We start from the raw sequence: 9,060 nt of genomic DNA, 5'->3' as shown, positions 1-9,060 counted from the left end.
TGAACCTCGCCCGGGAGCGTTCCCAAATAAAGCTTGTTTAAGCTCTCCTCCGTTTCTTGGTGCCGTTCCTTACATGGACAACTCCCCAAAAGGCATTGACCCCAAGGCACTAGAGCGTTCCTGCTCATCACCCCATATCCTGTAAAGTGTTAAAACTGCAAGTTATTCCCGAGGCAACTGAGAAATTTTCTGAATGTCCCAAAGGGTGGCTAACCCCACTAGCAATTATTAAATGGTTAAGCTGTAAAGCACCAAGAGAATAGACTTTTTCTAAACTTCTGTAATCCTTTCAGAAAAAAAAAAAAAAAGCCCTAAAGAAGATGCAGTGGTCTCTTTTTCCTGGTCATATACAAATGTGACACTGCAGGTCTGCAGGTTCCCATTCAGGTCCCCAGGCTAATGAAACCACCTGTTAACTGGCTTCCTATATTGTCATGCCTTGATCGTTTCGCTTGAGATGTTTACCACACAAGATGGTCCAAATGCTGCTTCTTTTCTGACATTGCCTCAGATATCTCCAATCAAAAGTGTTTCTTTTTTTGCTAGATTCTCCTAAGTAGTTCATACCACAATCTCACTCTGAAAATCCTTATAGATATTTGTTTATGCTTCTGTATCTTCCACTACTTCCTCTCCAAACTCTAGACTATATGCAACTAAAGGGCAAGGGGCAGGTCTTATTCACATCTATCCTGCTCCTAAAGACACCTCATAGAGTCTGGAACACATTTAAAATATATGTATTTCCAAGTTCAGTAGCATTGCCACATATTTTATTCAGTCATTTTAGAAGAGGCAGCAAGGTGCAGAGGAAAGAACAGAGATTTTAGAGTACAAAATGCAGTGTTTCAGTCATCGTCTTTCTACTTACTCTCTGCATGGTCTTGGTCAAATTATTTCAAATATTCAAAGCTCTGTTTCCTCGTCTGTAACATGGCAATACCATCACTGACTTTACAGGACTGTATGAGGGTAGAGAATCTGGATGTAAAAATAAACCTCAATAAATGGTAGCAGCTGATATGATCATGTTTATGATTATTATGTGTCTATGAAATATACATCTCTGTACTATGGAAAGTGACATAAAAATTAATTGGATCTAAATTTGTGATACAGAATGTTTTTAGCCCAAGGTGACGGGGGAAGTAACAGAGAAAGATATATAGACCTGCAGATGGAAGATAAAGGGGACTTTAACTTTGTTGGAATGGTTGACATGTACACACACATATACATACATATAGGTTTGTAGTAAATTTGAAAAAATGTTAACAATCATACTTTCTGGGGTGTAAGTACGTGAATATGTATCACACTATTTTTTAAACCTGGCTATACAGATCTTCCTTGACTCACAAAAGGGTTACGTCCTAATAAACCCATCATAAGTTGAAAATAGCGTAAGCTGAAAATGCATTCAAAGCAACTAACCGACCTAACATCATAGCTTAGCTTCACCTGCCTTAAACATGCTCAGAACACTTAGCCTGATCTGGGCAAAATCATCTAACACATAGCCTACTTTATAATAAAGTGTTGAATACCTCGTAATTTGTTGAATACTGAACTGAAAGTGAAAAGAAGAATGGTTGTGTGGGTACAGAACGGCTGTCAGTGTATGGGGTGTTTACTCTGTTGATCATGTGGCTGATTGAGAGCTGGGGCTCATTGCTGTGGTCCAGAATCAAGAGAGAGTATTGAACCACATATCACTAGCTTGGGTCAAAGGTCACTATTCAAGTTTCGAAGTATGGTTTCTACTGAATGCATATCACTTTCACACCATCAAAAAGTCAAAAAACTGTTAAGTCAGACCATCATTAAATCAGGGACCATCTGTATTTTTTAAAGTACAAATTCTGTGTATACTAAAAACCTCTGTACACATTAAAGGGCTTAAAGTATTCTTTGTTGACACTAAATCATTTTTTTCCTTAATAGGAAGCATGTCTAGCAAGCCAATGGGCAATTAAGGAGAAGCTGGAGTACATGTTAGCGGAGCTTCAGACTCCAGGAGGAAATCCAGGTGAAGATGGAAATAGCAGGTTAGATTTCTAATCCAAGAAGTTGTTTCCCAGCTAGAAATTGAGTCACCCCATTGTCACAGCTCTTTTCCTTCTGTAATAGAAACTGAACCACAGTTAATGCCCATATAGTGTGATTGAAAAGGTAACCTTTAAGGAAAAAGTTATATATGCATATGAAGATAAATTTTAAATATCCTATCTAATATCTCCTTACCATTCTAGTTCCTTACATGGAAAGTCATTCAGAGAAAGCAAAACATATTACCTGCTTTTCTTTCTTGCACAGTGTTTATAACTTAGAAAATAATCTATCAAACTTTTATTAAACACTTCCTATGTTTTAAGCACTTTATTTAGGAGTTGGGATAGAAAATTTAATATTAAATGGCCACTATGCAGGAGGAACTTTCAAGAGATATATGATCATGAAATGGAAAACACAGAGCACACTGTGGTAACATGAATAAAAGAAGAGGATATATACAATTTAACAACCCATACAGAATGAGCACAGACCACTCAGAAGGTACACACTGACCAGAATGGATGCCTATCCTAAAAATGAATGTTTAGGGTTCTAAGGCAAGAATGATCTTTCTATCTTTCTTGTGTCAAGAAGTACCTGGAGAGGGGGGACCTTAAAGATGGCGGAGGAATAAGATGTGGAGATCACCTTCCTCCCCAGAAATACATCAGAAATACATCTACATGTGGAACAACTCATACAGAACACCTGCTGAATGCTGGCAGAAGACCTCAGACCTCCCAAAAGGCAAGAAACTACCCATGTACCCGGGTAGGGCAAAAGAAAAAAGAAAAAACGGAGACAAAAGGATAGGGACAGGACCTGCACCTCGGGAGGGAGCTGTGAAGGAGGAAAAGTTTCCACACACTAGGAAGCCCCTTCACTGGTGGAGACAGGGGGTGGGCGGGGGGAAGCTTCAGAGCCACGGAGGAGAGAGCAGCAACAGGGGTGCAGAGGGAAAAGCGGAGAGATTCCCACACAGAGGATCGGTGCCGACCAGCACTCACCAGCCTGAGAGGCTTGTCTGCTCACCCGCCAGGGCGGGTGGGGGCTGGGAGCTGAGGCTCAGGCTTCGGAGGTCAGATCCCGGGGAGAGGACTGGGGTTGGCTGCGTGAACATAGCCTGAAGGGGGCTAGTGCACCACAGCTAGCCGGGAGGGAGTCCGGGAAAAGGTCTGGAACTGCCTAAGGGTCAAGAGATCATGTTTTGGGGTGCGTCAGGAGAGGGGATTCAGAGCACTGCCTAAATGAGCTCCAGAGACAGGCGCGAGCCGCAGCTATCAGTGTGGACCCCAGAGATGGGCATGAGACGCTAAGGCTGCTATTGCAGCCACCAGGAAGCCTGTGTGCAAGCACAGGTCACTATCCACACCTCCCCTCCTGGGAACCTGTGCAGCCCGCCACTGCCAGGGTCCCGTGATCAAGGGACAACTTCCCCGGGAGAACACAGGGTGCGCCTCAGGCTGTTGCAATGTCATGTTGGCCTCTGCCGCCGCAGGCTCGCCTCGCATTCCATAACCCTCCCTCCCCACCCCACCACGGCCTGAGTGAGCCAGAACCCCCTAATCAGCTGCTGCTTTAACCCCTTCCTGTCTGGGCGACTGAGGGCTAAGGGTTGCCTGAAGGCAGCCTTCATGCAGAGGCGGGGCCCAAACCAAAGCTGAACCCCTGGAGCTGTGCGAACAAAGAACAGAAAGGGAAATCTCTCCCAGCAGCCTCAGGAGCAGTGGATTAAATCCCCACAACCAGCTTGATGTATCCTGAATCTGTGGAATACCTGAATAGACAATGAATCATCCCAAAATTGAGGAGGTGGACTTTGGGAGCAACTGTAGACTTGGGGTATGTGACTGACTTGTTTCTGATTTTTTTTTTTTTTTTTTTTTTTTTGCGGTACGCGGACCTCTCACTGTTGTGGCCTCTCCTGTTGCGGAGCACAGGCTCCGGACGCGCAGCTCCAGGCTCACAGGCCCAGCTGCTCCGCGGCATGCGGGATCTTCCCGGACTGGGGCACGAACCTGCGTCCCCTGCATCAGCAGGCGGACTCTCAACCACTGTGCCACCAGGGAAGCCCTGTTTCTGATTTTTAAGTTTATCTTAGTATAATTTTTAGCTCTTTTTATTATTGGTGGATTTGTTTATTGGTTTGCTTGCTCTCTTCTTTTTGTTTTAAATTACTTAAATTTTTTTTATTTTAATAATTTTTTAATTTTAATAATTTTATTCTTTTTATTATTTATATATTTCTTTTTCTTTCTTTTTCTCTCCCTTTTCTTCTGAGCCATGTGGCTGACAGTGTCTTGGTGCTCTGGCCTGGTGTCAGGACTGAACCTCTGAGATGGGAGACCCGAGTTCTGGACATTGGACCACCAGAGACATCCCAGCCCCACAGAATATCAGTCGGCAAGAGCTCTCCTAGACATCTCCATCTCAACACTAAGACCCAACTCCACTCAACGACCAGCAAGCTCCAGTGCTGGATGCCCCATGCCAAACAACTAGCAAGAGAGGAACATAACCCCACCCATTAGCAGAGAGGCTGACTAAAATAATACTAAGTTCGCAGACACCCCAAAACACACCAGACATGGCCCAGCCCACCACAAAGACAAGATCCAACCCCACCCACCGGAACACAGGCACCAGTCCCCTCCACCAGGAAGCCTACACAAGCCACTGAACCAACTTTACTGACTGGGGCAGACACCAAAAACAATAGGAACTACGAACCTGCAGCCTACGAAAAGGAGACCCCAAACACAGTAAGTTAAGCAAAATGAGAAGACAGAGAAGTACGCAGCAGATGAAGGAACAAGGTAAAAACCCACCAGACCAAGCAAATGAAGAGGAAATAGGCAGTCTACCTGAAAAAGAATTCAGAGTAATGATAGTAAAGATGATCCAAAATCATGGAAGTAGAATGGAGAAAATACAAGAAATGTTTAACAAGGACCTAGAAGAACTAAAGAGCAAACAAACAATGATGAACAACACAATAAATGAAATTAAAAATTCTCTAGAAGGGATCAATAGCAGAATAACTGAGGCAGAAGAACGGATAAGTGACCTGGAAGATAAAATAGCAGAAATAACTACTGCAGAGCAGAATAAAGAAAGAAGAATGAAAAGAATTGAGGACAGTCTCAGAGACATCTGGGACAATATTAAATGCAGCAACATTCAAATTATACAGTTCCCAGAAGAAAAAAAGAAAAAGAAAGGCACTGAGAAAATATTTGAAGAGGTTATAGTTGAAAACTTCCCTAACATGGGAAAGGAAATAGTCAGTCAAGTCCAGGAAGCACAGAGAGTCCCATACAGGATAAATCCAAGGAGAAACATGTCAAGACATATATTAATCAAACTATCAAAAATTAAATACAAAGAAAAAATATTAAAAGTAGCAAGGGAAAAGCAACAAATAACATACAAGGGAATTCCCATAAGGTTAACAGCTGATCTTTCAGCAGAAACTCTGCAGGCCAGAAGGGAGTGGCAGGACATACTTAAAGTGATGAAAGGGGAAAACCTACCACAAAGATTACTCTACCCAGCAAAGATATCATTCAGATTCAATGCAGAAATTAAAACCTTCACAGACAAGCAAAAGCTCAGAGGATTCAGCACCACAAAACCAGCTTTAAAACAAATCCTGAAGGAAATTTTCTAGGCAAGAAATACAAGAGAAAGAAAACACCTACAATAACAAACCCAAAACAAGAAAATCGGAATAGGAACATACATATCAATAATTACCTTAAATGTAAATGGATTAAATGCTTCAACCAAAAGACATAGACTGGCTGAATGGATACAAAAACAAGACCCATATATATGCTGTCTACAAGAGACCCACTTCAGACCTAGGGACACATACAGACTGAAAGTGAGGGGATGGAAAAAGATATTCCATGCAAATGGAAATCAGAAGAAAGCTAGAGTAGCAATATTCATACCAGACAAAATAGTCTTTAAAATAAAGACTATTACAAGAGCCAAGGAAGGACACTACATAATGATCAAGGCATCAATCCAAGCAAAAGATAAAACAATTGCAAATATTTATGCACCCAACATGGGAGCACCTCAATATATAAGGCAAATGCTAACAGCCATAGGGGAAATTAACAGTAACACAATAATAGTAGGGAACTTTAACACCCCACTTTCACCAATGGACAGATCATCCAAAATGAAAATAAATAAGGAAACACAAGCTTTAAATGACACATTAAACAAGATGGACTTAATTGATATTTATAGGACATTCCATCCTAAAACCACAGAATACATTTTCTTCTCAAGTGCTCATGGAACATTCGCCAGAATAGATCATATCTTGGGTCACAAATCAAGCCTTGGTAAATTTAAGGAAACTGAAATCATATCAAGTATCTTTTCTGACCACAATGCTATGAGACTAGATATCAGTGAGAGGAAAAAAACTGTAAAAAATACCAACACATGGAGGCTAAACAATACACTACTAAATAACAAAGAGATCACTGAAGAAATCAAAGCAGAAATCAAAAAAGACCTAAAAACAAATGACAATGAAAACACGATGACCCAAAACCTATGGGATGCAACAAAAGCAGTTCTAAGAGGGACATTTATAGCAATACAATCCTACCTCAAAAACAAGAAAAATCTCGAATAAGCAACCTAAAGCAATTAGAGAAAAAAGAAAAACAACGAAAAAAAAACTCCCAAAGTTAGCAGAAGGAAGGAAATCATAAAGATCAGATCAGAAATAAAAGAAAAGGAAAATGAAGGAAACAATAGCAAAGCTCAATAAAACTAAAAGCTGGTTCTTTGAGAAGATAAACAAAATTGATAAACCATTAGCCAGACTCATCAAGAAAAAAAGGGAGAAGACTCAAATCAACAGAATTAGAAATGAAAAAGGAGAAGTAACAACTGACACTGCAGAAATACAAAGGATCATGAGAGATTACTACAAGCAACTATATGCCAATAAAATGGACAACCTGGAAGAAATGTACATATTCTTAGAAAAGCATAACCTTCCAAGACTGAACCAGGAAGAAATAGAAATTATAAACAGACCAATCACAAGCACTGAAATTGAAATTGTGTTTAAAACTCCTCTGACAAACAAAAGTCCAGAACCAGATGGCTTCACATGTGAATTTTATCAAACATTTAGAGAAGAGATAACACCTATCCTTCTCAAACTCTTCCAAAACATAGCAGAGAGAGGAACACTCCTAAAGTAATTCTACGAGGCCACCATCACCCTGATATCAAAATCAGACAAAGATGTCAAAAAGAAAGAAAACTACAGGCCAATATCACTGAAGAACATGGACGCAAAAATCCTCAACAAAAAACTAGCAAACAGAATCCAACAGCACATTAAAAGGATCATACACCATGATCAAGTGGGGTTTATCCCAGGAATGCAAGGATTCTTCAATATACAGAAATCAATCAATGTGATACACCATATTAAGAAATTAAAGGATAAAAACCACACGGTAATCTCAATACATGCAGAAAAAGCTTTCAACAAAATTCAACACCCATTTATGATAAAAACCTTCCAGAAAGTAGGCATAGAGGGAACTTACCTCAACATAATAAAGGCTGTATACGACAAACCCACAGTCAACATCATTCTCAATGGTGAAAAACTGAAACCATTTCCACTAAGATGAGGAACAAGACAAGGTTGCCCACTCTCACCACTATTATTCAACATAGTTTTCAAAGTTTTAGCCACAGCAATCAGAGAAGAAAAAGAAATAAAAGGAATCCAAAACAGAAAAGAAGAAGTAAAACTGTAACTGTTTGCAGATGGCATGATACTATACATAGAGAATCCGAAAGATGCTACCAAAAAACTATTAGAGCTAATCAATGGTGAGTAGGATACAATGGTGTAGCAGGATACAAAATTAATGCAAAGAAATCTCTTGCATTCCTATACACTAAGGATGAAAAATCTGAAAGAGAAATTAAGGAAAAACTCCCATTTACCATTGCAATGAAAAGAATAAATAGGAATAAACCTACCTTAGGAGACCAACGACCTGTATGCAGAAAACTATAAGACCCTGATGAAAGAAGTTAAAGGTGATACCAACAGATGGAGAGATATACCATGTCCTTGGATTGGAAGAATCAACATTGTGAAAATGACTCTACTACCCAAAGCAATCTACAGATTCAATGCAAATCCTATCAAACTACCACTGGCATTTTTCACAGAACTAGAACAAAAAATTTCACAATTTGTATGCAAACACAAAAGACCCTGAATAGCAGAAGCAATCTTGAGAAAGAAAAACGGAGCTGGAGGAATCAGGCTCCCTGATGTCAGACTATACTACAAAGCAACAGTAATCAAGACAATAAGGTACTGGCCCAAAAACAGAAATATAGATCAATGGAACAGTATAGAAAGCCCAGAGATAAACCCACGCACATGTGGTCACCTTATCTTTGACAAAGGAGGCAAGAATATACAATGGAAAAAGACAGCCTCTTCAATAAGTGGTGCTGGGAAAACTGGACAGCTACATGTAAAAGAATGAAATTAGAACACTCCCTAACACCATACATGATAATAAACTCAAAATGGATTAAAGACCTAAATGTAAGGCCAGACACTATAAAACTCTTAGAGGAAAACATAGGCAGAACACTCTATGACTTAAATTACAGCAAGATCCTTTTGAACCATGTCCTAGAGAAATGGAAGTAAAAATAAACAAATTGGACCTAATGAAAGTTAAAAGCTTTTGCACAGCAAAGGAAACCATAAACAAGACGAAAAGATAACCCTCAGAATGGGAAAAAATATTTGCAAATGAAGCAACTGACAAAGGATTAATCTCCAAAATATACAAGGAGCTCAATATCAAAAATACCAAAAAATCCTATCTAAAAATGGGCAGAAGACCTAAATAGACATTTCTCCAAAGGAGATACACAGATTGCCAAGAAACACATGAAAGGATGCTTAACATCACTAATCAT

This window comes from Orcinus orca, chromosome 5, assembly GCF_937001465.1.
Source record: "Orcinus orca chromosome 5, mOrcOrc1.1, whole genome shotgun sequence".
NCBI classification, from domain to species: Eukaryota; Metazoa; Chordata; class Mammalia; order Artiodactyla; family Delphinidae; genus Orcinus; species Orcinus orca.
This window is presented reverse-complemented; position numbering follows the sequence as displayed.